The sequence below is a fragment of the Nerophis lumbriciformis genome, linkage group LG13 (assembly GCF_033978685.3).
Source record: "Nerophis lumbriciformis linkage group LG13, RoL_Nlum_v2.1, whole genome shotgun sequence".
NCBI classification, from domain to species: Eukaryota; Metazoa; Chordata; class Actinopteri; order Syngnathiformes; family Syngnathidae; genus Nerophis; species Nerophis lumbriciformis.
In genome coordinates this window covers 10,835,421-10,862,574 of record NC_084560.2, presented here as the reverse complement: position 1 = coordinate 10,862,574, position 27,154 = coordinate 10,835,421, and the positions used below count along the sequence as shown (strand labels likewise).

General features: G+C 40.0%; 1 protein-coding gene across 1 annotated transcript in view; it reads left to right on the top strand.

The window, feature by feature from the left end:
• Window positions 1-27,154, top strand: part of LOC133613865 (receptor tyrosine-protein kinase erbB-4-like) — a 1,130,743-nt gene that overhangs the window by 715,645 nt on the left and 387,944 nt on the right. The window lies entirely within an intron of this gene.

Genomic DNA, 27,154 nt, shown 5'->3' with positions numbered 1-27,154 from the left:
CACACTGCAAAAAATCAGTGTTCAAAAACAAAAAAAAAAAATACAAAAATTAGGGGTATTTTATTTGAACTAAGCAAAATTATCTGCCAATAGAACAAGAAAATTTGGCTTGTCAAGACTTTCCAAAACAAGTAAAATTAGCTAACCTCAATGAACCCAAAAATACCTTAAAATAAGTATATTCTCACTAATAACAAGTGCACTACTATATGAGTACCTGTTTTCTATTGTTTCATTGAAAATAAAACAGCAAAGTCCATTTGGCTGTCATCTGTTTTTATATGAGACACAATTGTGTCAAAGTCATGATTTTTTTTTTTCATGCTTGAAATAAGAAATGATTACTTTAAAAAAGTAGTTTTATACTTGTGAGTGTTGATGTCACAGCTTTGCAACAGTTGATATTCTAGTTTCAAGCATGATTTACTAAATATAGGTCATAAAATCTCAGCAACAAGCTGTAATATCTTACTGAGATAATTTAGGACCAAAACCCTTAAAACAAGTAAAACACTCTAACATAAAATCAGCTTAGTGAGAAGAATTATCTTATCAGACAGAAAATAAGCAAATATCACCCTTATTTGAGATATTTAATCTTACTTGGATTTCAGTTTTTGCAGTGCAGGATTGGTCCGACACTCACTGGATGTCATGTCACTTTAGGTCATGTCACCATTTTACTATCACCACTGGAATACATGGTGTGAATTAGAGATGCGCGGATAGGCAATTATTTCATCCGCAACCGCATCACAAAAGTCGTCAACCATCCGCCATCCATCCGAACTAACATTTAATCAAAACCGCACCCGCCCGCTATTCGCCACCCGCCCGTTGATATATATCTAATATAGACGATGTTAAAGAAAGAAGACTGATCCAATGCAGCAGAGACATTCAATGCGTGCCACGCTGTCACTGTCCAGACGCACACCAGTGCGCAATCATCTGGGAGCCGCGCTGAGCGCACCTCCAAGCGCACTCGCGCCACTCAAACTGCTGCAGGCAGCTACGTTCTATCTTGTTTTAACATCCTGTGGCACTCTTCTGGGATCACGGCGGACGAAACTGCTCATACTCAGGGTGTTTGTGGAGGTTCGGGGTTTTGCACAAATGTGATGCACCATGTTAGATGTCCCGGTTTTGTGACTGTCGTAGACATAAACAGCGTCGCAGCTCTTGCAAATCACGTAGCCAGCATTACTATCATCCTGATTTACAACCTCATAAAAACGAGTCCACGCTGAACTTTTCTGGCCTTTTTTTTCCCCTGGTCTTTAGTATTCCCTTTTTTAGTTTGTCGCGTACCACGTTTGCTGCCGGCGTTGCCATCTCTTTTTTTTTTCTTCTTCTGTTGTGGCATATGCTGCAGGTGCCTGCTCGTTTTTCGTATGTGGGTAACAACATTTAACTATGTATATATATTTCCGAATTGGTTTAACTGCCACCCGCCTGAATCTATTTAAAATCTAATTTTTTTTAAATTTCAACCGCCCGACCCGCGGATAATCCGCGGACTCCGCGGTTGTGTCCGCAAACCGCGCATCTCTAGTGTGAATACATGGAAATTAATGACTGGTGAGGAATGAATGAGTGATTTCACAGTCAAAGACACATCGTCCAGTTCTTCCCGTGGGATCGCGAGGCATTCCCAGGCCAGTCGGGAGACATAGTCTTTTCAATGTGTCCTAAGTCTTGTCCGTGGCCTCCTACCTAGTCTGTCTGCCATAAACGCCTCCCCAGGGAGACAAGATGCCCAAACAACCTCTCTGGCTCTTCCTGGATTACAGGACTTCTCACCCTTTCTCTAAGGGAAACTCCTTTTGGCCGCTTGTACTCGTGATCTTGTCCTTTGAGTCGTAACCCAAAGCTCATGACCATAGGTGAGAATAGGGAGGTGAATCAACCGGTAAATTGAGAGCTTTGCCTTCTGGCTCAGCTACTTTTTCACCACGACCGATACAGTGTCTGCATCACTCTTCCCTCACTCGTAAACAAGACAAGTTCGTACAAAATTATCATTTTGGTTGTTGGAAATGATTCAGTTGCAGTCCACATCCGCATGAAAATCTTCACAAAAAACATTGATTTATTCAAGGAAAATGGAGACCTGCTTTTGGTCTGAACCCTTCATATTGTTTATTACCAGTGTTGGGTTAGTTACTGAAAAGCAGTAACTAGTTACAGTTACTAGTTACTTCATTTCAAAAGTAACTCAGTTACTAACTCAGTTACTTACACCAAAAAGTAATGCGTTACTGTGAAAAGTAACTATTTAGTTACTTCTTTTTTCCCCCTTTTTTTAAAGCTCCAATTAATGCCCTTTTAGCCTTCATTTCAGTAGTGTTATTGCACTGGAGAATAATACAATGTGTTGATCAACTTGACATGCATTTGCATCACTCAACTCTGCTAAGCCATGTGGTCTACATACAACACACAAAGACAAAGATATGTTACAAAGGCCAATTTGTTTCTGGCCAGAACAAATTAACAAAACTATTTTAAATAGCTGCAACATAACATACATAAGTAACAAACAGCATAATAACAGCATAGCTGTAAAGCAAGAAAGGCACACACTACATACACAAAGTCTAACCAGGCATTTTCTTCCTCAAGTAATTCTTATACAAAATCATGTCTGAAACCCAGAACACTACACATTTCCCCAGTTTTAGTTTAGAGATAAGGAAAGTTTGGCCTGGCCCACCAGCATCCCTCTTTATGTTTGTGAACTTTATAGTCTATACATTTAGAGTGATGTGATAATCAAACACTCTAGAAGTCTAGAATGAAAGAGTATATACGAGAATTGACAGCAACGTTCCCTCTAAGGAGTGCGCATGTGCAATTGCGCACTGCTCAAGCGTCCTCTGCGCACGGCAAATCTATGCCATGCACAAAATCAAATAAAAAAATAAGCGCATAACAATTTTCGACACGACATGGACACGACAGAGAAAACCGTTTTCGTCATCATTGTTCAAATATTGTAACGTCTGTCGAGACGCTTTGAGGACATGAATTCCATCCATCACTTTACTGAGCAAAACTCTTTACTGTCGGCCATAAACACATGACCAAAACATTAGTAAAAAAAATTATATCTAGCAAAACTGGTCATTTTCTGCAGTACAAACCAGACCAAAAGCAACTTTGTTATATCAACAGCAGCCGCTCGCTCTCTCACGTGCGCCAACACTTGCACATATGGCACTTAGCCAGTGATGCGTTTACAGCCACACAAAAAGTCGGACAACTCCAACACCACACATAAAGTGTCATTCCAGGTCGTTACACTATGATTTACCAATCAAATGTGTGCTTATTCTAGTGTCATTTATTAGGAATCTTAATTTATAAATATTAATCATGAAATGCTGTTAGTATATTAAATAAATACTAATAAAAATATATTTTTTACAAACAGGAAGTTGCAGGAATGTACACATGATCCCCTGCTTACATCTCATTGTGCAACATGTGAATGTTTTAATGGGAACTAAATGCAATGTCTGAAAGGGGTACAAATTATTTCCAAAGCAGGACCTCCACCCAGACAAACAATACAAGTACACAGTTCATGAAAAACAATATTTGTTGCTATTGTCATTGTAAGTGGGCCTAAACACTTATATTAGAAATGGAAATGACTGCTGTCATTTGATTATAATAATAAGAGAATGTTGTCTGTCTATCTGTGTTGGCCCTGTGATGAGGTGGGGACTTGTCCAGGGTGTACCCTGCCTTCCGCCCGAATGCAGCTGAGATAGGCTCCAGCGACCCCGAAAGGGACAAGTGGTAGGAAATGGATGGATGGATGGAGATGTAAGTTGTTATTTAGTGAGGTTTGGGACAGGTGTGCTGCTGGTGTAGCCACAGTGTGCACATCCAGAGTTGCTCACATGGACTCCACTCAATGCTCAGGGACTTTTTGCATTTGCTCACACACATGAACAATTAGAGGGAACATTGATTGACAGAGTGTGTGTACCTTCAACGGTGAATGGTGGTGGTGGAGGTAAAGTGGCATCAGAGTCTCTGTCTCTCTTTACTAGCTTCGTCGAAGCATGTTGCTATGTAGCGTGTTTCAGCAGATTTGAATTGCTGTTTTGGGCAGTAGATGGCATCTTTGATCCAAAGCACAATTTACATTTAACTAAAATGTTATTTTCTTTGTGCTCGACAAAAGAAAAGTAGTGAAAATATCTCCATGTTAGCAAACTCGACTTCTGCTCCGCCATGATCAGACACGCCCCCCCCCCCCCCCCCCTCGCTCCCCACACTCACACTCAGACACACCCACACAGAGCGCATGTCTCTCTCTCTTCTCCGGCTTGTGACACAAGAAGAATCAGAACGACACATAAAACCTCCGATAAAACACACTTTATACTACATAAAAAGTAACGTAAAATAACGCAGTAACGCATCATGTAGTAACGGTAACGGAGTTACTGAATATAAAAAAATAACGCGTTAGATTACTAGTTACCGCCGAAACTAACGGCGTTACAGTAACGCGTTACTTTGTAACGCGTTAGTCCCAACACTGTTTATTACCATCTGGATGTTTATAGTTAGCACTTCACTTTTGAAGTTCCTGCTTGCACTAATTATCTTATCATTGTAGCACTTAATGACAAGGAACCGTATTCAGAAAAATAGATGCCACCCGTCTCACTGTTGGCCATAGTCCATGCATCAAATTGGATTAACTTGAACACAATCTTCACTGGTTACCCTCTAATTGATTTAAAACTTAGGTGGCGTTTACTCGATTTGTGTGCAAACTGAACGTTTATATGTGCAGTCCTGATAGATTACAACACCAAGTCCATTCTCCAAAATCCATTCTGACAAAATGGCAGGCTCACAGTGTTTTGAGAATTCTCCTGTCACATTCCGGGCTTCGGCTACTAAAGTAACTTTTACTGAGCGGTCCAATCCAAACAATACCCAGGACCAATGTTCCCTCTAATTTTTCATGTGTGTGAACAAACGCAAAAACTCCCTGAGCATTCAGTGGAGCCCATGTGAGCAACATCAGATGCACACACTGTGGCTACACCAGCAGCCCACCTGTCCCAAACCTGACTAAAAAACAAGTTCAATCTCCATCCATTTTCTACCGCTTGTCCCTTTCGGGCGGAAGGTGGGGTACACCCTGGACTAGTCCTCACCTCATCGCAGGGCCAACACAAATAGACAGACAACATTCTCTTATTATTATAATGAAATGACAGCAGTCATTTCCATGAGGTTATTTTCTAATATAAGTGTTTAGGCCCACTTACAATGACAATAACAAAAAATATTGTTTTTCATGAACTGTGTACTTGTATTGTTTGTCTGGGTGGAGGTCCTGCTTTGGAAATAATGTGTACCCCTTTCAGACATTGCATTTAGTTCCCATTAAAACATTCACATGTTGCACAATGAGATGTAAGCAGGGGATCATGTGTACATTCCTGCAACTTCCTGTTTGTAAAAAATATATTTTTATTAGTATTTATTTAATATACTAACAGCATTTCATGATTAATATTTATAAATTAAGATTCCTAATAAATGACACTAGAATAAGCACACATTTGATTGGTAAATCATAGTGTAACGACCTGGAATGACACTTTATGTGTGGTGTTGGAGTTGTCCGACTTTTTGTGTGACTATAAACGCATCACTGCCTAAGTGCCATATGTGCATGTGTTGGCGCAAGTGAGAAAGAGCGAGCGGCTGCTGTTGATATAACAAAGTTGCTTTTGGTCTGGTTTGTACTGCAGAAAATGACCACTTTTGCTAGATATCATTTTTTTTTACTAATGTTTTGGTGATGTGTTTATGGCCGACAATAAAGAGTTTTGCTCAGTGAAGTGATGGATGGAATTCATGTCCTCAAAGCGTCTCGACAGACGTTACAATATTTGAACAATGATGACGAAAACTGTTTTCTCTGTCGTGTCCGTGTGACGAAAATTGTTATGCGCTTATTTTTTTTTTTGATTTTGTGTGTGGCATAGATCTGCTGTGCGCAGAGGACGCTTGAGCAGTGCGCAATTGCACAGGCGCGCACCTTAGAGGGATCGTTGCCCGGGACGAATGTACTCTACCATTGGTAGCCGTCACTCCCGGAAGTTGAGATGATCATAGAGTGTAGCCGCCAACCGGCCCGCTGCCTGCCATCTCTCTTTATCACTCCATTCCATTAACAAGCCGTCATGTCGGTCACGTCTTGTGTGAACACAACTTTGTGGGTACAAAACTGCATGTTTGAGTCTTGTGATTAACATTGTATTGCTATGACTATAAGGGTATCGCCAATGAATTTATAATGTGTGAACTGAGTGTTAGTTTGAGGTCCGTGCTGACTAATCATCCCCTGGCATGGAATTTGATTAACAAATCCAGTCAGTGATGATGGAATTTAAAGGGGGCATGCCGGCCTATAATCTCGTCTAGAATCAGAATCAGTCAGGTTTTTGAGTCCGTTTTTTTCCACACCAAAGTCGTTCAAGTTTGCCTTCAACTGTCTTTGGCGTATTTACATTGGGGTACAGTCACGGTGGAAGACAAAAACACCTTAATTGTTCCTCAAATCAAATCCACTAAACGAATTACAGTGAAACATCAACTTATGAGTACCCCAACCTTTGGATGTTTTAAGAAACAAGCTGTTTTCCGCTTTTTGTTATGCTTTAAATTGCGAGCATAATTTGAGTGACAGTACGAGCCTTCCCGCCGCAGGTTGAAGTATTATTTGTCCAAAGATCGACACAATCCTTCTTCCCTCCAACCACCGTAACTGAGAAAGTTAATCTAAAGGAGAAGAAGTGGACGGCCAGAGCAGAGAAACAAACATTTAAAAACATGTCCTCGTTGTCGGCGATCACTCGAAACGAGTATGAGTGTTCTCCTACTGGTGGGATTGCCTTCAGGAGAACGCCTGTGCGTGAAATCTTTTAAAGTGGGGAGACTTGTGATTTAGGGCTATATAAATAAACATTGATTGATTGATTGATTGAGACTGGTGCACAGACAGCCACCACACTGTCCTTGGCAAAGAGAAGGCCAGGGTCCAATGGCATGGAGACCAAGACAATTGAGGGACCATCTTTGCTGCAGCCTTCTTCCGCCTTTGTGACCGTTGTGGAGCTTCTATGCAACCATCATCCGCCCACTCCGCCGTTGAGGTCTTTTTCAACGAGGGAGACGCGCAGACTCTATCGTCACTTCTTTGCTGTGGGGAGCTGTATCCGGTGGCAAGGGAAACCCAGGACGACCGGCACCTCCTCACAGCTGCCGGAGCTCCGGTCTGTCGGAGGACCGCCTATGGTGCGCCTACAAGCACTTGCTTTTCTCTCAGGGTGTGCTCCCCTAGCCTTTTGTCTTCCCAGACTAACCAGCAGGCCTATTCGACTCAATTGTTTTGGGGGCCACAATTCCGAGGACCTGGGGGCCGGACTTCTCCCTTAACTACTAGTCTTATTTTGTATATATCGGAAGAACCAGCATCCTCTACAGTAGTCTTTTGATTTTGGTCTAATTATGTTGTCAATTACAGTAGCGTTCTGTTGTTTTTAAGGAGTTTCTGCAAACAAAATGGTCAAAGATCATCATTCTAGTGTTTAAAATTGTGAGTCTCTCACAAGTTTTTTTGAACTGAACTCGTGGACCAGTTGAAAAGCCCAAATGATGAAAAAAAAGAGGACCTAAAATGGAACCCTGAGGAACACCACGAGTTTACCGAAAGAAGTTGAACAAATGACTATTGACTGCACCTGAAATAAACAAGCTACATCAACACCTCTATTACAAACATCACTTTACATAAAAATTGTGTAACTGGCAAAAAGAAAGGACTCAAAGGTGTGCTTTGAGGAATGCCTCAATTAGGTAAATATGCAAGTTTGAATCTTTGTGTTCTATGTTTGCTCGCAAGGTTAAAATGCAAATGCAATGATCCACCGATGTGTTGCCATGGTCCAAGTTTCTCTATAAAACAGGAATGTTTGTCCCCCAAGTTTTGAGCTAAACTCAGGGCCTGTATGGTGTTATTCCCAGGCTGGATGTGGTCCCCGGGCTGCCAGTTGAATAGCACTGTCCACCGTCCTACTGGTTAGCCAACCTGGTGAGTCAATACGACCGCAGCACTGTCAGGCCACGGTCACACAAGCTGCAGCCAGCCTCCGCAGCACGTCCAAACCATGGACATGTATCCATAAAAATATTGAAAAGCTGCCGAGGCCGTTTCAGTTTGTTCTGTTAAGTGCTGAATCAACAAATTGCACAGTCTGGTAGACATCCATCCATCCATCCATTTTCTACCGCTTATTCCCTTTTTTGGGGTCGCGGGGGGCGCTGGAGCCTATCTCAGCTACAATCGGGCGGAAGGCGGGGTACACCCTGGACAAGTCGCCACCTCATCGCAGGGCCAACACAGATAGACAGACAACTTTCACACTCACATTCACACACTAGGGCCAATTTAGTGTTGCCAATCAACTTATCCCCAGGTGCATGTCTTTGGAGGTGGGAGGAAGCCGGAGTACCCGGAGGGAACCCACACAGTCACGGGGAGAACAAGCAAACTCCACACAGAAAGATCCCGAGCCCGGGATTGAACCCAAGACTACTCAGGACCTTCGTATTGTGAGGCAGATGCACTAACCCCTCTTCCACCGTGCTGCCCCAGTCTGGTAGACAGACATACGCATTGCTTGCTGTCAACTGTCACCTATTGCAGGGGTCGGCACCCCTAAATGTTGAATGAGCCATATTGGACCAAACCTTGGAGAGGACCGCATATGTGGGTGACCCCCCCCCCCCCCCTCCCTCTAGGGGAGACCGGATGCAATGGACGTTGAGTGGGTCTAGCATAATATTGTGAAAGTCCAGTCCATAGTGGATCTAACATAATAGTGAGAGTCCAGTCCATAGTGGGGCCAGCAGGAGACCATCTTGAGTGGAGACGGGTCAGCAGCGCAGAGATGTCCCCAACCGATGCACAGGCAAGCGGTCCACCCCGGGTCCCGACTCTGGACAGCCAGCACTTCATCCATGGCCACCGGACCTGTGCCCCCCCCTCCACAAGGGAGAGGGGAGCAGAGGAAAAAATAAAAGAAACGGCAGATCAACTGGTCTAAAAAGGGGGTCTATTTAAAGGCTAGAGTATACAAATGAGTTTTAAGATGGGACTTAAATGCTTCTACTGAGGTAGCATCTCTAACTGTTACCGGGAGGGCATTCCATAGTACTGGAGCCCCAATAGAAAACGCTCTATAGCCCGCAGACTTTTTTTGGGCTCTGGGAATCACTAATAAGCCGGAGTTCTTTGAACGCAGATTTCTTGCCTGGACATATGTATGGCGTCACATTAGTGCCATAAATCCGAGCGCATAAAAACTGTTATCGCGCGCTGATTCTCCACTTCGTGCGCGCGCACGACACCCTTTTGCGCGCGCGTGGTGCCTTTTTGCGCGCGCGTGGTGCCTTTTTGCGCGCGCGTGGTGCCTTTTTGCGCGCGCGCGGTGCCTTTCTGTGTGCGCGGTACCTTTTTGCGCGCGCGCGGTGCCTTTCTGCACGCGCGCAACGCCTTTCTGCGCGCTCTCTGTGTACTCCTGGCATCTCTCCTCACGCTGTCATGTTTCTTTTTGGCACTTTGGGGGCGGGTATGCTTGGACGGCCACTCCTTTCTGATTGGCTGTGAGCATTTTTCATATGACCAATCATTCTCCAGCGTAGCAACGTTGTAGCCATCTTACCTCGGACAGCTAGCCTCAATCATTACATTGATGTCAATGGTACATGTACTAATTAAATTACCATAACTTGCTCGATTTTCGACCAATTTACAAACGGTTTGCCTTGTTACAAATCTTATTACATGTAGATATGACATAGGATGCTGTACCTGTTGAAATTACCTCTTTCGCTTTAAAACAAAAATGACTTAATTGTGCAACATAGTTGTGTAGGGTCAGTGTTAGTCAGTTCTCTGATTATTTTAAACTGTTTCAGAATACGTTATTACAAGCTATTTTTAACATTTTAAAAACAAAATTCAAAGATTATTTCATTAATTTTATGGCTGAATCAAAAGAAATTCCATAAATTAGAAAACAAATGTTCAAGAAGAAGTGAAAATATAAAATAATGTTATGGTTGGATGTTATTGCTGGTGGACCAGTTCTGGCTGAAAGATGTGATTATGGTGTTTGTTGTCTTATTATTTATTTGGGTCACATTTTGTATTACCCTGTATTGTGTTTATGTGGTATGAAATAACCTTCATCAGTGTGCGACATTTTTTTATCCACTTCTTCCTCCGTAAATCTTGATACATATTGACGATGACCCGCCCTGCTATACTTCTGATTGGCTCTGAGCATTTTTCAGCATTTTTCGCCTGACCAATCAGAAAGAAAGGGCCGTCCAAGCATACCCGCCCCCAAAGTGCCAAAAAGAAACATGACAGCGCGAGGAGAGATGCCAGGAGTACACAGAGAGCGCGCAGAAAGGCGTCGCGCGCGCGCAGAAAGGCACCGCGCGCGCACAAAAAGGCACCGCGCGTGCACAAAAAGGCACCACGCGTGCGCAAAAGGGTGTCGCGCGCGCGCACGAAGTGGAGAATCAGCGCGCGATAACAGTTTTTATGCGCTCGGATTTTTGGCACTAATGTGACGCCATACATATGGTACAATACAATCAGCAAGATAGGATGGAGCTAGACCATGTAGTATTTTATACGTAAGTAGTAAAACCTTAAAAGTCACATCTTAAGTGCACAGGAACCCAGTGCATGTGAGCCAGTACAGACGTAATATGATCAAAACTTTCTTGTTCTTGTTATAATGAAGACAACACATCCTTGCATGCTTTTTTCCATCCAGGCAACAGAGATCAAAATTAGAAGGGGAGGAGATCTCATGTATAGTATCGGTCAGAGTCTTCCTTCATTCTAACTCAACAAGAGTGTCTGCAGGAGAAAGACTAGCACACAAGTCTGCCGGTGGAGAATATCTTCAAGTGTTTTCTTTGTTCAGTTTGACTTTGTTGTTCCTCCATGTCTCCCAAACGGCCAGAAGCAATCTGAGCAAGCATAGATATGTACGTTCCCCCTGCCTTATTAAATGTAGTTTATGCCCCTCTTCCTGCTGTTTGATTGCCTTTCCATCGCCATCACTCAGCTCAGTCATCTCAGTCAGTTCGGATGTTCATGATCTCGTTAAGGTAATGAGGGATGGACTTTGAAAGGGGTGTTAGCAACATCTCCCAGATGGGCTCTGGGGGTCGTCCATCTCCTGGCTCACACTCGTGTCTTCACCCGGACGTAGATGTCACCGTTTATCCTTGATCGGCTTCCACGACTTTTCCAAACTGCACACGATGAATATTTTAAAAGGTCTGACGAAAAACTACTTCAAAGGAGAGCTCTGTGACATTGTCAGGAATAATTGTTTGTTTATCTCAGATTCACATTGAAGGGGATCTTTGCTTTTAACAGCACAACAAGAAGTGTGTTCAACGAAGTTGGAACTCCCCGATTCCGGACAAAATGTCTAAACGTTTTATTTTGAAGTATTAAATACCAGAGTTCAAGCATTATATTATTATTCCACTGCAAAAGTTTGCCGGAGGCCACGGCCCACAGTTGTCATCAAAGTATCAAAACGTTTGGCTCAATCGGGAATCAAAAACTCCCCTACCCCCCGCCGACCCCCCCCCCAAAAAATATCCCAGATTACCCAGAATTCCCGGTTTTCCAAAGCCCTATTTTCAACACTTCCTGGAAAGTTTTCAAAGTCCGCATTTGTCAACCGATTCCAACCATTGCACCTTCAAAACATTCGTCCGAGTTGGGACAACAAATGTTCTTATTTTTTTTCGTAAAAATTCCCGGTTTTCCCGAAATTCCAACAAATCCGGAATACCAAATCTCAATTCAAACTCTTACGACGTCAACATTTTTCAACCGATTCAAAAAATTCCAACACCAACCCGTTCATATCTTCCAGGACATTTGTGCTTGTATCAATATTTTCAAAAATGTCAGTTTTTTTCCAAAATTCCAGGAATTCCAGAATACCAATTCTCACTTCAAACTGTTACTACCTCAACATTTTTCAACCGATTAAAAAAAATGTCAACACCAACCCGTTCATATCTTCCAGGACAATTGTGCTTGTATCAATATTTTAAAACATTTCCGGTTTTCCCCAAATTCCAGGAATTCTGGAATACCAATTCTCAATTCAAACTGTTACTACAGCAACATTTTTTAACCCTTTCAAAAAATTCCAACACCCACCCCTTCATATTTTCCAGGGCAATTGTGCTTTTATCAATATTCTCAAATATTTCAGTTTTTCCCGAAGTTCCAGGAATTCCGGAATACCAATTCCCAATTCAAACTGTTACTATGTCAACATTTTTCAACCGATTTAAACAATTCAAAAACCAACCCGTTCATATCTTCCAGGACAATTGTGCATGTATCAATATTTTAAAAAAATTCAGTTTTTTTTCCAAAATTCCAGGAATTCCAGAATACCAATGCTCACTTCAAATTGTTACTACCTCAAAATTTTTCAACCGATTCAAAAAAATTTCAACACCAACCCGTTCATATCTTCCAGAACAATTGTGCTTGTATCAATATTTTCAAAAATTTCCGGTTTTCCCCAAATTCCAGGAATTCTGGAATACCAATTCTCAATTCAAACTGTTACTACAGCAACATTTTTTAACCCTTTCAAAAAATTCAAACACCAACCCGTTCATATCTTCCAGGACAATTGTGCTTATATCAATATTCTCAAATATTTTCCGAAATTCCAGGAATTCCGGAATACCAATTGCCAATTCAAACTGTTACTATGTTAACATTTTTCAACCGATTCAAACAATTCAAAAACCAACCCGTTCATATCTTCCAGGACAATTGTGCATGTATCAATATTTTAAAAAAATTCCGGTTTTCCCCTAAATTCCCAAATTTCCAGAAAATCCCCTTTTCAAATGAATAGACATATTCAAAGTTCTACAATGCCCTATATTCTTAAAATTTTGCGCCACGTTTTACTCTACTCGGACCTTTCAACCATCCACATACTACTCTTACGAGATCTCCAAAGCAAAATATGTTTTCCCTTTCCCAAAATTCCCTGATTTCCCGGGGATTTCCCCCCACTGAAAATGAATAGGCAATATACAAACCTCTCCCTATCCCACATTTCTTAACCGATTGAAACCATTCCAACATCCACACACTCCACTCACTGTGAACAATCAAACGTTTAAGTTCCAATCATGTATTTGCGGTTCAACACCTGTCGCACATAGGGCATTCACATGCAATTCCTACTGGAATTGCAAATTCTAGTATGTATTATTATTTATATAAGTCCTGTGACAGAGCTCTTAACTTAAAACACTTGCATCTCAAAATCAATGTATCCAATGAAATTAAATTAAATCAATTTAATTGGTGCTTGGCCCCCCAATGTCAGTACATTTTTAACATGCCTTTTAAGATGATTAATTAACTTCCATCCATCCATCCATTTTCTACCGCTTATTCCCTTCGGGGTCGCGGGGGGCGCCTGGAGCCTATCTCAGCTACAATCGGGCGGAAGGCGGGGTACACCCTGGACAAGTCGCCACCTCATCGCAGGATTAACTAACTTTATATGAGAAATATTGCATGAAAAAAAGTACAAATAGAAAATACAATTTTAGTTTGCATGTTCTCCCCGTGACTGCGTGGGTTCCCTCCGGGTACTCCGGCTTCCTCCCACTTCCAAAGACATGCACCTGGGGATAAGTTGATTGGCAACACTAAATTGGCCCTAGTGTGTGGATGTGAGTGTGAATGTTGTCTGTCTATCTGTGTTGGCCCTGCGATGAGGTGGCGACTTGTCCAGGGTGTACCCCGCCTTCCGCCCGATTGTAGCTGAGATAGGCTCCAGCGCCCCCCGCGACCCCAAAGGGAATAAGCGGTAGAAAATGGATGGATGGATATACTGCAAGAAGTAATTCCACTTTATCTCAGCACTGTTTGTCACACACACGTTTTTGCTTCTCACGTCTGGAAAACAAAGCTATGTCGTTCTGAAGCTATTAGCTAATGCTAGTGAGTGGGAGTCGTGTTTTGGTCGGATCTTAAATCAGAATCCGCTTTATTGGCCAGGCATGTTTAACATGAACATAAAAGTGCAGAGGTGAATAGAGCAACACAAAAAAGATGATGAAGTGAACATTGACAAATGAGTCTTTTGAACACGATGCCACAAGCACTTTGCAGCACCTCTCAAGCTCCTTCAGGTTGGGAAGTGTTGGTTTCTATCCAGGATGTTTCTTTTCTTTCTTTCTTTAGTTTATTTCGAACATGAACACACTTACAGCATAATACATCACACAATTTCTCATTTCATTTTACATCATGCCCGAAAAGGAGTAGGAAGATGCAAAGCTTATTTAATCCTACCCCTTTCCCGCTTCAGAGCGTTTACAAATATATAGAATCATTTACTGACCTTTTTATATAATAAAATAACATCTGTGAATTAGTATACATAACAGTTTTGTAATATTTAATTAATTAATTCAGTCATTATTAACATACTGAGATGAAGAATATCTTATTTCCAATAAGGTTGGAAATATTTCTCATAATTATTCTTCTTTGTACTTTGTAAGCACTAATATTTTGAACAACCTCTTGAACTGGATCATATGAGTACAATTTTTAACTTCTTTACTTAATCCATTCCATAATTTAATTCCACATACTGATATGCTAAAGGTTCTAAGTGTTGTACGTGCATACAAATGTTTTAAATTAGATTTTCCTCTAAGGTTATATTTCTCCTCTTTAGTTGAGAAGAATTGTTGTACATTCTTTGGTAGCAGGTTATAGTTTGCTTTGTACATCATTTTAGCTGTTTGCAATTTTACCAAATCACCGAACTTTAATATTTTTGACTCAATAAATAAATGTTCTCTATATCCAACATTATGTACCGTATTTTTCGGACTATAAGTCGCAGTTTTTTTCATAGTTTGGCCGGGGGTGCGACTTATACTCAGGAGCGACTTATGTGTGAAATTACAATATATTAATAACACATTACCGTAAAATATCAAAAAATATTATTTAGCTCATTCACGTAAGAGACTAGACGTACAAGATTTCATGGGATTTAGCGATTAGGAGTGACAGATTGTTTGGTAAACGTATAGCATGTTCTATATGTTATAGTTATTTGAATGACTCTTACCATAATATGTTACGTTTACAAACCAGGCACGTTCCCAGTTGGTTATTTATGCCTCATATAACGTACACTTATTCAGCCTGTTGTTCACTATTCTTTATTTATTTTAAATTGCCTTTCAAATGTCTATTGTTAATGTTGGGTTTTATCAAATACATTTCCCCAAAAAATGCGACTTATACTCCAGTGCGACTTATACTCCGAAAAATACGGTATTATTCTAACTGATCTTTTTTGTAACATGGTAAGCGAATGTAGCGCACATTTGTAGTTATTTCCCCATATTTCTGCACAATAACTCAGATATGGTAATACTAGCGAGCAGTAGAGAATATGAAGTGATTTTTGGCCCAGGACGTATTTTGCTTTATTCATTATTGAAATGTTTTTCGCCACCTTATGTTGTATGTTTTGTATATGAGATTTCCAGTTCATTTGATCTAGGGATGTCCCGATCCAGGTTTTTCCGATCCGATACCGATATTGTTTTTGCATTTCCGATCCGATACCGATACTGACCGATACCGATACTGACCGATACTGGCCTATCCGAGCATGTATTAAAGTTTAAAGTTATTTAGCCTACTTAGTTGTCAGAATCATGTTGAAAAGGGTTTTAGTACTCTTGATAACAACTAGCCAGCTGAATTAGGGGAGTTTGAATAATACACAATGGTTGGTAACAAGAAACTGACCTGTTTATTCAAGGATAAACACAAAATAGACAAAATTATACATGACAAACAGAAATGGCATCATTGAACTAGGGCTGGGCGATATGGCCTTTTTTTAATATTGCGATATTTTAAGGCCATATTGCGATACACAATATATATCTCGATATTTTGCCTTAGCCTTGAATGAACACTTGATGCATATAATCACAGCAGTATGATGATTCTATGTGTTTTGATTGATTGATTGAGACTTTTATTAGTAGGTTGCACAGTGAAGTACATATTCCGTACAATTGACCACTAAATGGTAACACCCCAATAAGTTTTACAACTTGTTTAAGTCGGGGTCCACTTAAATTGATTCATGATACAGATATATACTATCAGATATATACTATCATCATAATACAGTCATCACACAAGATAATCAGATTGAATTATTTACATTATTTATAATCCAGGGTGTGGAGGGGGGCGCCGGATGTAAGTGTCAAAAAGACAGCCAAAAGAGTTTGTTATGAGAATAAATCTAAAGTTAAAATATAGGGTAGAAATGCACCCTTTTGCAGGAAATGTAGTCTTGATTTTCAAAATTTTCTTTCAAGGCTTGCATGTCTACATTAAAACATTCTTCTTCATACTGCATTAATATATGCTACTTTTAAACTTTCATGCAGAGAAGGAAATCACAACTAAAAAAATCACAAATTTTTTCATACGGTGTTGATGTGGAAATTTTTGCCTCGGCATTTTGATGGTGTGGGCGTGTGGCACCGAATGGAGATAAGCGTCTCTACAGACGTCACAATATTTTAACAATGATGACGAAAACTGTTTTCTCTGTCGTGTCGGTGTGTTGAAAATTGTTATGCGCTTATTTTTTTATTTGATTTTGTGCTTGGCATAGATTTGCTATGCGCAGAGGACGCTTAAACAGTGCGCAATTGCACAGGCGAGCACCTTAGAGGGAGCGTTGCTCGCACGGCTGCGCTAGCATCACAGCTAACGTTAGCCATGCTGCTACCTCTCTGCTCGGGGAGGACGTATACGTATGTGACGTATGACGTGACAGTATGTGACGTATGACGTGACAGTATGTGACATGTGTAAGAAGGTGCGCTTGCTGTCTGTGAGAGGGAGACACAGGAAAGAGTGAGAAGAGCCTGTCGTGTAATGCCAGCAGCTAAAAGCAACTGCGTGAGAATTCACAGACCTGTGGATGTGTTGAAGGTGTGCTGGAAAATGTGGAACGGAAATTAGGGAGCAGCAGAAAAGTGGAATGTATTATTTAAATCGGTGCGTTGGAAAACACGGACCGGAGTTTTTTTTTTAAACTGGATCTGGATCGGCATTTTCCCATGCCTTGCCGATACGCAATTTTTGGCAAATATCGGCAGCCGATCCGATCCAAATATCGGATCGGGACATCCCTAATTTGATCATCAATTAATACTCCCAAAAATCAGGTTTCTTTTACCCTATCGATGTCTACTCCGTCTATTTGTATTCGTGTATGATGCTCTTTTCTACTGTTACCAAATAGCATTATTTTAGTTTTACTGAGATTCAAAGATAGTCTGTTTTTGTCAAACCATCTTTTTAATTTGTTCATTTCTTCTGTTATTATTTGTATTATCTTCTGTGTGTTCTCTCCTGAACAGAAAGCAGTTGTGTCGTCTGCAAATAAAACTAATTTTAAGTCCTTTGTAACTTTACAAATGTCGTTTATACAAAGATGAAACAATCTTGGTCCTAGTATTGATCCCTGGGGTACACCACAGGATATATCTAGCCGTGTTGACATATTTTCACCCATTCTCACATATTGCTTCCTGTTGGTTAAATAGCTTCTTACCCAGTTCAAGACCAAACCTCTGATGCCATATCGTTCTAATTTTTTTATTAAAATATCATGATTAATTGTGTCAAATGCATGAATACTACGGCCACACATGTTTCTGTACATTGCTGCATTCGTCTTAGTCTAGTCTGTCAGATGTACAGCATTCTTCTGTGGAGAGAGGAGAACCTTCCAGAAGGACAATCCACCAATCAGGACTGTATGGTAGAGTGGCCAGCCGGAAGTCATTTCTTAGTAAGAAGTTTGCCAATATGCACCTGAAAGACCATAAGAAAGTACATTTTGTAGTCTGATGAGACAAAAATTGAAGTCTTTGGTGTGAATGCCAGGCACCGCTCATCACCATCCCTACAGTGAAGCATGGTGGTGGCAGCATCATGCTGCGGGGATGGCTTTCAATGGCAGGAGCTGGGAGACTAGCCAGGATAGAGGGAAAGATGAATGCAGCGAAATAGAGAGACATCCTGGATAAAACACTTCCCATCCAACCTGATGGAGTTTGAGTGGTGCTTCAAAGAGGAATGGTTGAAACTGGCCAAAAATAGGTGTGCAAAGCTTGAAGTATTCAAAAAGATGTGAGGCTGTAATTGCTGCCAAAGGTGCATCAACAAAGCACTGCGCAAAGGCTCTGAATACTAATGTACATGCGATTTTTTATTATTTCTATTTTTAATACATGTCCATCCATCCATCCATTTTCTCCCGCTTATTCCCTTCGGGGTCGCGGGGGGCGCTGGAGCCTATCTCAGCTACTTTTTAATACATTTTCAAAATAAAAATATATTATTTGATATTTTACGGTAATGTGTTAATAATTTCACACATAAGTCGCTCCTGAGTATAAGTCGCACACCCGGCCAAACTATTAAAAAAACTGCGACTTATAGTCCGAAAAATACGGTATATATATGTGTGTATATGTATGTATGTAAGTATATGTGTATATATGTATGTATATACATTGTATGTATATATATTATATGTATATATGTGTATATTTGTATATATACTAAGGCTGAAACGACGAGTCGACATAGCCGACGCCATCGATTACGTAAATACGTCGACGCCGTTTTTGTGCGTCGACGCGTCGCATACCTTATTTCCTTGAATAGCCTCCGGGGCGCTAGTTAATTTAAAACCTCTTCTCACTCCTGCGCTTACCAAAAGGCGTGGGGTAAATATAGGCCTGCGCTTATAAATTTGAGTGATGTAAGGATACCATCATGAAAAGCACATTTAATTAAAAAAAACGTTATTATGGTCTTACCTTTACTTATAAATGAGTATTCTGATCAAAAGCATCGATAACTTGTTTATAGAAGTATTCCTTATCTTTCTTCAGTTTTAAAAGTCTCTGTCTCGATGGAGATATTCCTTTAAGTATTACCTCCTGCTTCGATTGAAAGTCCAGTTTAGAAAAGTGTTTTATTTTAGATATGTAATCCTCCATGTTAAAAGTGCAAGCAAACGATCGCTGCTCACTCTTGTGGCTTGTTGTCTTCTTCTGCAGTACCGGTCTTCTGCAGTAGCGGTAGTCGCAAGAAGGATCACTAGCGCCCTCTACCACCAGGAGGCGGGAGTCATTTAATGACTCATATTTGACACACGCAGCTACTGTATATTAATAAAACATAGCTGCTTACTGTTCTTTTTAGCATATTCAATAGCTTGGACCTTAAATCCTACTGAATAGCTCTTAATCTTCTTCCCTTTATGCGATTTCAAATTATTCAAATCAGCCTCCTCCATTTTGAAAATGATGACTCGTGACGTGACGAGTTTGACCCTGCGTTAATCCTGAGCCGGCGGTAATGCTAAGCATGCGCTAATTATTTTGCGAAACGAGTTTGACCCGGGAGTAATTCGAGGCATGCGAATACTATATACCTGGCGCCAATTCAAGGAAATACGCACTTTTTTGTATTGGATGTTTATCTTTATTTTTGCACATTTTAAAGCAAAATAAGCAATACTTTTACTTTAGAAATGCTTATACTATTGCAGAATATTAAGATTTGCACTGGATGTTTACTTTTATATTTGCACATTAAAAAGCAAATAAGCTACTTTTAATTTTGTCAAATGTTATAAGTTTTAAATGTTTACATTGTTACAGAATATTTTGTCATGTTGTTGTCAATGTTGACTGAGTGGCCATACTTTTCTTTTTTGTAGATAAAAGTCATGCCTTTTGAAAAAACTGACCTACATTTATTTTTTCATCTTCATTTTAAATAAAAAAATAATCGGTAAAAGGAAAAATAATCTATAGATTAATCGAAAAAAATAATCTATAGATTAACCGATTAATCGGAAAAATAATCTATAGATTAATCGATAGAAAAATAATCGTTGGCTGCAGCCTTAATATATACTTTATATATATACTGTATGTGTGTGTATATATATATATATATATATATATATATATATATATATATATATATACATATATACATATATATATATGTATGTGTGGGAAAAAAAATCACAAGACTATTTCATCTCTACAGGCCTGTTTCATGAGGGGGGGTACCCTCATTCATCAGGAGATTTTAATGGGAGCATTCACATACCATGGTTTATATAGGGCACAGAGTGGGTGGGTACAGGCTGGCGTAGGGGCGTGGTGATTGGCTCATGTGTTACCTAGGAGGTGTTTCCGTCTATGGCGGCATGCTGTTACAATTTCGCTGCGCTTGTTGAGGGATGACAGGTCTGGACGGTAAATAATAAACAGTTTCTCTTTCAAGCATAGGTTGCATCTTTTATTACCACTATTGTAAGGTGTGCTGGATGCAAGAATTTGCCATGTTATTGAATATTCAACATTATTGTCTTTGAGGTCCCAAATGTGTTTGCTGAGTTCTGTGGTATTTCGCAGGTTTTGGTTCCTGAAAGAAGCCTTGTGATTGTTCCATCTGGTTTTGAATTCTCCCTCGGTTAATCCTACATATGTGTCGGATGTGTTAATGTCCTTGCGTATTACCTTAGATTGGTAGACAACTGATGTTTGTAAGCACCCCCCGTTGAGAGGGCAATCAGGTTTCTTTCGACAGTTACAGCCTTTGTTGGTTTTGGAGTCGCTCTGTCCGGGGGCCGACGGCTCATCTGCAATTGTTTTGTTGTGGTTTGAGATGATTTGTCGTATATTGTTCATGCAGCTGTAGCTCAATTTAATGTTGTTCTTGTTGAATACTTTTCTTAGGGTGTTGTCTTTGGGAAAGTGTTTGTCAATCAGATTGAGGAATTTGTGTCCAATGTTAGTTGAGACGTTTTAGCTGTATGGGGGGTTGTATACGTAACGGGGGGGTGCTTACAAACATCAGTTGTCTACCAATCTAAGGTAATACGCAAGGACATTAACACATCCGACACATATGTAGGATTAACCGAGGGAGAATTCAAAACCAGATGGAACAATCACAAGGCTTCTTTCAGGAACCAAAACCTGCGAAATACCACAGAACTCAGCAAACACATTTGGGACCTCAAAGACAATAATGTTGAATATTCAATAACATGGCAAATTCTTGCATCCAGCACACCTTACAATAGTGGTAATAAAAGATGCAACCTATGCTTGAAAGAGAAACTGTTTATTATTTACCGTCCAGACCTGTCATCCCTCAACAAGCGCAGCGAAATTGTAACAGCATGCCGCCATAGACGGAAACACCTCCTAGGTAACACATGAGCCAATCACCACGCCCCTACGCCAGCCTGTACCCACCCACTCTGTGCCCTATATAAACCATGGTATGCGAATGCTCCCATTAAAATCTCCTGATGATTGAGGGTACCCCCCCTCATGAAACAGGCCTGTAGAGATGAAATAGTCTTGTGATTTTTTTTCCCACACATACATATATTGCGCTCTACTACGGTATCGAGCACTATTTTTTGGATAACCTTATTAAGACATATATACATATATATATATATATATATATATATATAAATATATATATATATATACACATATATACATATATATATACACACATATACTGTGTGTGTGTGTATATACTGTGTGTGTGTGTATATATATATATATATATATATATATATATATATATATATATATATATATATATATATATATATGTATATGTGTGTGTGTGTAGAGTATTTAACACATGAACATATCTCCTGCTGTCTTTAAATCAAGTACTTTTTTTGAGCAGCAGGATGTAAAATGCTGTTGTGGACTGTTGGAAGTAAAGATCATTATGTGACACATTGTGACTTTGGCTAGATGGAACTTGTGACTGATGTTGTAAGCTACGGTCTGAAATTGAAGCTCCGGGGTGTATTTTAAGTGATAAATTGCTCTTTATGTCAGTTGTGAAATAGCGTTTTTACTCACTTCTGTCGTTTTTAAAGGGGAAGGTTAAAACCAAGCAGTCCAACAGTATGGTTTGAAAAGCAGACTCACTTGAAGAGTATACAAATACATTTGAACCCTACGTATCATAAACGGAGTGGCACTAATGCTTCTTTCCACACACAGTGAAGTGAGTTTTGTCAATGCATGTTTGTTTGTCAGGTTGGCTTTAAGCCATTACAGTCATTCTAGTTCATCGCTGTGTGAGGAAATGTGTGAAAGCATTGTGGATACTCACACTTCCACAAATAAAAACACCCACTAGCAATACATTTTGACTTTGCAAAGTGACGTTTTTACATTCACCACGCAATGATTGTGGTATTTTACGATTGTTCTCTTTCTCCTCTCAAGTCTGGGTGGGTTACATCATCCTATGGATGTTTTCTTCGTAAATGTAGTGTTTTGCATATTGTGTCGACCTGGGAGTTATATGCAAAGCACATTTTGAAAAAAAAAAATGAGGCAGGCTACTGGTTTTTATTTCCTCTGTGAATATCATTACTTTAATCATCCTCCGTAGCTCTTAAACGGGGGATTTCCTGCTCTACTTGAAGTAGTGCTGCTGACACATCAACTATGTGTTTAACCACTCGCAAGTAGCAATTTGACAGTCTGAATTACTGAAGGAAGACCAGGGAGGGCAAGACTAATAACACATTGCCTTCATTTGAACAATACCCCCAAAAAACGTGTACAATTAAATGAGAACAATAATAAAGTTAAGACAACAGAAAAAGGAGATACAGCCATGAAACATTGGGGCGGTATAGCTCGGTTGCTAGAGTGGCCGTGCCAGCAACTTGAGGGTTCCAGGTTCGATCCCCGCTTCCGCCAACCTAGTTACTGCCGTTGTGTCCTTGGGCAAGACACTTTACCCACCTGCTCCCAGTGCCACCCACACTGGTTTAAATGTAACTTAGATAATGGGTTTCACAATGTAAAGTGCTTTGAGTCACTAGAGAAAAGCATACTTGCCAACCCTCCCGGATTTTCCGGGAGACTCCCGAAATTCAGCGCCTCTCCCGAAAACCTCCCGGGACAAATTTTCTCCCGAAAATCTCCCGAAATTCAGGCGGACCTGGAGGCCACGCCCCCTCCAGCTCCATGCGGACCTGGAGAGTCTGCATGGAGCAATGTTGTTGTAATATGTTGAGTTGGAGGCAATAAACAGGCGAGGTGATGAAGTAAGTCTCTTTACTGTAGACTTCAGAACAGACGCACACACTTGACGTCAGGTGCGCAACACCACGTAAATCGTTGGCCAACCAAAAAGTAACCCCAGTACGCTATAGCCAACATTCACCAGGAGATGGCAACAGACAAACATAGATCACCCAAACAACCCAACCAAAAAATGCAGCAGCTCAATTAAAAAACTGTACTTAAACCACATTCTTTTTTTTTTTTTAGTACTGAACTCTTAACCCTCATTTGTAAACAATAACATGCTTATTATACAAAAAGTATTTGTACATCTTTAACACAGATTTCTATACTGTCTTCAGAGATTCCGTTTTTTTGGTGGTACTCGAAACCTTTCTGGGTAAATGCGGATCACTGGTGGGGTTTTTGTTGTGGGTGATCTGGGTTCTGATGATGGCAACTCAGCAGCCCTTGAATCTGGTTCAATGATGAGACTAGTTTGTGTCTGACTCACTGATGGTCCTGGTGATGGAACTGAAACAGCACTGTCCAGTTGTACTGATGGCATATTTTCTGCAACTGGTGGAGACTAGATAACTGGCAGTCTCTCCATGTTTTCTCGCCATGGTAACATGTGATCCACATGCACTGTGCGCTGTCTCTGTCCCTCTTGATATATATATATATATATATATATATATAAGAAAATACTTCACTTTCAGTGAATTCTAGCTATATATATATATATATATATATATATATATATATATATATATTTATTTTTTTATTTTTTATTTTTTATTATTATATATATACATATATATATATATATATACAGTATATATATATATATATATATATACAGTATATATATATATATATATATATGAAATACTTGACTTGGTGAATTCTAGCTGTAAATATACCCCTCCCCTCTTAGCCACGACCCCAACCACGCCCCCGCCCCACCCCGACCGCGCCCCCCCACCTCCCGAAATCGGAGGTCTCAAGGTTGGCAAGTATGGAGAAAAGTGCTATATAAATATAATTCACTTCACTTCAAAAGTGGGAGATATTTACATGTGTGTCCTCCGTAGCCAATTCATCAGTTTCATATTTATTTTAATGTACCCTATTTTCACTTGTTTTGGAAATATAAGTCCCAGACATATATGTTGTGAAATGAGTTATTTACACACAAATAATTACTAAATGTTTATTTACATACCTTAATTGTTTCCAAACTGTCATGATCCGTGGTCCTGATCATGTTTTTGTATTTTCTGTTAGTTTTTGGACTCCTTTAGTTCCTGTTTGTGACACCTCTGAGTTTGGTTCGGTTGCCATGGCTGCTTATCGTTTTCACCTGCCTCTGGTGTTCGGGACGCTCACATGTTTCTAATCAGAGGCATTATTTAAGCCTGCCTTTGCCAGTCAGTCGGCCTGGCGTCATTGTTTGCTTCACGCAACCTACTAGTAAGTCTTGTTTGTTTCATGCCACAGTTTCGTGAGTGTTCCATGCCATAGTTTATGCTAAGTGTTTGCTTCATGCTCTCGTCACGTAAGTTTGCTTGTCTTCTAGTCCAGTGGTTCTCAAATGGGGGTATGCGTACCCCTGGGGGTACTTGAAGGTATGGGTTAGGGTTACGTGAGATTTTTTTTTAAATATTCTAAAAATAGCAACAATTCAAAAATCCTTTATAAATATAAATAAAAACTTATCTTTTTTTCCAAATAGTTCAAGAAAGACCACTACAAATGAGCAATATTTTGCACTGTTATACAATTTAATAAATCAGAAACTGATGACATAGTGCTGTATTTTACTTCTTTATCTCCTTTTTTTCAACCAAAAATGATTTGCTCTGATTAGGGGTACTTGAATTTAAAAAAAATTCACAGGGGGTACATCACTGAAAAAAGGTTGAGAACCACTGTTCTAGTTCATGCTAAGTGGTAGCTTAGTTTCGAGTGCGATTAGCACATTATTCCTCTTGCTTGTTTTCTGTTTTTTGGTACTTCGCGTTATTTTCAAGTTTAAATCATGTTCCTACCTGCAAGTCCTGTCCGGAGTCGTCCGTTTGCATCCTGGGAGAATGAACCGCGCATTAAGCTGCAACCTCGCCATGACACAAACAGTGTCTGTAACACGGCAGTAAAACGGCTGATCAAACAAAACGTCATGGACCCACTAGCTGCAGAAGCTAGCTCTCCAATCAGCTAAACAGACTCAATAACTCCACGGTGATGTTTTGCTGAATTTACTGAGGAATTAGTGAAACTGAAACAGTACGAAAATAATGCCATTGTAAGTTAATACTACTAACACAGACACTCAGAAACATTTTAGCATATTAGCCTAAGATAACGACGTTAGCTTGATTGCGTTACGACAGCATGTATAAAAATGCATGAAAACTCTCCGACAGACATCCCACACGGGACGGTTTAGTAAGTAAGACTAGTTTTAGTTATAATGTAAAACTTACAAATGTTGAAGAATGCATACGAGTAAAAACGCTATGGACGGCTGGAAGACGGAACGGCACTACTACTTCCGGTTTATTTTTCAGTCTAAGCAGAAGGGCACTGCAAACTCGTCCAAAAGATGTCGCCATAGCACAAACAATAACACACCTTTTCGGTGCAATTGCTTGTTTTGTTTGTTTACTATTTGCATTACGGCCATCAGCGAAGAAAAACCCATGAATTAGCCGCACTGTTTTATAAGCCGCTGGGTTCAAAGTGGAGGGAAAAGAGTGGTGACCTATAGTCCGTACATCACAGTGTTGTTATGTTTTTCTATATCATCCCAAAAATATCATACCAAAAAGTGTCACTTCGATTTCTTTCTGATATAAAAGTGTATGCAGTATTGTCGGAGACAACTCCTTTTTTAGGTTATTCCGGTTCTGTCACCTTTTTTAACAGCTCCTTGAAATTGCTAAATAAGGTGAGTCATTCTATCCCAGGTCCTTAAGAAGTGCAACTAACTAAAGAGGGGGGGGGGGCAGCTATAAAGCAGAGGGTAACTCTGTAGGCACCACGACTGAATGTAGCACATACTTGCCAACCCTCCCGGACTTTCCGGGAGACTCCCGAAATTCAGCGCCTCTCCCGAAAACCCCCCTCTCTTCTCTCGCCCACACACTCACTGACGTCACTCACCTCACATGCTCACCTATTAAAGGGCCACACACACACATACGCTACTCTCATAACAGCTTGTAAGTTCAAAGCCGCAGCTGCGATTGGATCTGGATAGCCTCCGGGAAGAAGTAGTGGACTACCAAGTGCTTGGCAGTGAAGATCTTCCTCAGGAAGCAAAGTTTAACCGGTTTTGGGCCATGCTAGGGAGAGATGGAAGATTCCAGTCTCTAATGCATTTGATGAAAGCACTTTTGTGCGTGCCACACATCAATGCATCATCAGAGAGGGTGTTCAGCATGGTTAGAAAAATAGTGACAGAGAAAAGCACAAGGATGGACAAGTCAACCCTTAACTCAACAATGAGTAGATGAGTGTTATGTGCGTGTATATGTGTAAATAAATGAACACTGAAATTCAAGTATTTCTTTTATTTATATATACATATATATATATATATATATATATATATATATATATATATATATATATATATAATAAAATAAATATATATATATATATATATATATATATATAGCTAGAATTCACTGAAAGTCAAGTATTTCTTATATATATATATATATATATATATATACATATATATATATATATATATATATATATATATATATATATATATATATATAGC